Here is a 2533-nt window from a genome sequence, read left to right as displayed (position 1 = left end):
CCTTGGCGCCCACTCACCTGGGCCGCCTCCTGCCTTTGAGCAAGGATGTGACAGAGACAGAAGCTCCTCCCCGTGTGAACCACTGCCTCCCTTCCAGGGTTCTTTGTTACTGCTCTTTGGCCTGGACCTCACCTAGTCCAACCAGGGAATCCTCCAGCCTCCCATAATTGATGCTGGGAGCCGTGTGGGCTTGGTTTCTCCGTAGGACCCTGGGGGCCTAGGAGTACAGCCCCCTAACACAAGTATGCAAGTCCAGGGTTGAAATTCTCCTGATTTCCAGACACACTGGCTGCTGGTAGGGTATGGATTTGCCTTTAATCTCACTGTAGACGAGCTTTGCAAGCAAAGGCATCAAATTAATGGGCCTGCTCGCCTTCCAAGAAAGATCTGGCCGATTTTGCTTACTCTCTGGGAGAAACGTTTCCTTTCCCTTAGACGAGGGACTCTTGTGAGCCCCGAAGAGTGGATTCTGTAGAATCTAAGATGAGACACTCTCTCAGTGGTAAAGCATCTGTGTTCCCTGCAGGGGCAGTGAGTCTGGGTCTGGGGCACACACCTACCTGCATTCATCTTTAGAGGCGTGCAGAGAGATGGCTCAGCGGCCCCAGTACTTATGGGCTAAATAAGGTAAGTTGTCTGAGGTTAAAAGCAAGTGAGGGGCTCCTACCTGCTAATTGGATTCTGATGAAGCTGAGGATTAAAAGTGAAGAGAGCATGAGTGTTTGGCAAATCACTTACTATCTTTTTTCCTACGAGGACTTTCCAGGCAACTTTTAAGAAATGTTTTATTCACCATGTAACCCTTAATCTCAACCCACTGTCCAATCCAAGTATGAGCCCAGCGGGACCCTTTGGGGCAACACTTCAGGGCTTTGGGCAGAAACCAATGACAGTGTCGAGCCGCACAGGACGTCACCCGTAACTCCTATTCCAGGGCTTCTCCACAGCGGCACTGACATTTTAGACCAGATCATCTTCTGTCATGGGGTGTGGGCTGCCCCCCGTGCACTGTAGGATGTTTAGCAGCGTCCCTGGCCTCTGCCCACTCGATGCCAGGATCACTCCCCGCCCTAGTCATGGCGTCTGAAAATGTCTCCAGGCCCTGCTCAAGGTTCCCTGCGGGCAGAGCTGGACCCTGGCTGAGAACCGGTGATCTAGATGAATTCCACGAATTGAGAAGCCACAGCTGCATCCACAAGGGCTCAGCGCAGACTGCACTCCTAGGGGGTGCTCCGTCAATGCTTGTTGGGGCTCCATCAAGGCGTGTTGAGTTAATAACTGGAGAAGAGGTGGGCGGGGCGCACCGAGGCCCAAACCTCCAGAAGTGCCTCCTACGTTCGTGCAGCGGACGTGAAAATGTGCGCTCAGGGGGCAAATGGACTGAGGGTCCCCAGCACGTCCACACCAGGGCCAGGCTGCCCACAGGGGCTCCCAGCCAATGACCTTGCTTGGTGGGGGTCCTAAGGCAGAACCATTCTCACAAGACACAGGCTCAAGGACACCCGAGCAGCCTGGCCAAAACTTTCTTGGAAATGCTCCGCCATCTGAGACTCCCCGCCCACTGCCTCCCCAGAGGTCAGCCCCGCACCATGGTCCGAGAGCCCTCACCCTGTTCTCCAGCCTCCACCCATCATCCTTCACAGGTGTCTCCCCCAGCAATCCCCTTGCCCACCTCATCCCATCTTGGCCTCTGCTTCTGGGTGGATCGGAGCACACCTGGCATTCTAGAAGGGTGTCTTTCCCCAGCCCCCTCTTCCTGTGTGATGCCACAGCCTGGGGCTTCCTCCCCGGGGGGCTCCGTTGATGAGAGCATCACATAAAAACCAGTTTAGACAGGGAGGGAGTTCTTTGAAGTGATTCAGTTCCCTTTGTCCAGAAAACCAAAGAAGACTTGAGATTATCTCATAAACAGCTAATAAAACCAGACACACACTAACATTCCAATCCAAAAACACTTAGACAAGGTAACCTTTTATCGGTTTTAAGGCGGCAAGTCAAGTCCTCTGGTCCACATGCCTTTCTTCTGACCAAGGGTCAGGGTCGAGGGAAGGGGTCGGCCAGGGGGAGCCCAGCCAGGGCGCTCTTCATCATCCATCCATCTTGTCTCTCCAGGTCCCCAAATATGATCTTAATGCACTTTGGTTTAGAGCAAGCATGTCCCGCGGCCCCATCCAGCCGAGTGTGCAGGAGCGACCGCCTCGCCCGAGGCCCCGGGCTCAGCTAGCTTTGCCCTCGGCCAGGCTCTCCCAGGGGCAGATGACCTCCTTTTCTATGGCCCGGTCACTCCGTTCTCCTGTCCTCGTGTCCTCTGAGTCCATCAGGCAGGTCCCGCTCCCCGTAGGCACATCCATTTTGATCTGGAAGAAGCTTCAGGCACAAGAGGAAAGCAGGTGGGTGGGGATAGGAGGTCACCCAACCCCCAGCTCACCCTGACATCCCTGAAGGGGATGCATTTGCCAAAAGCTGTGCTTGCAGGGATTGGCTCGGGGGATCCCTTTCACTGGGGAAGGAGGGAGGCTCCTATTTTCCTGCT

This window comes from Lipotes vexillifer, unplaced genomic scaffold, assembly GCF_000442215.2.
Source record: "Lipotes vexillifer unplaced genomic scaffold, Lipotes_vexillifer_v1.1 scaffold664, whole genome shotgun sequence".
Lineage (NCBI taxonomy): Eukaryota > Metazoa > Chordata > Mammalia > Artiodactyla > Lipotidae > Lipotes > Lipotes vexillifer.
This window is presented reverse-complemented; position numbering follows the sequence as displayed.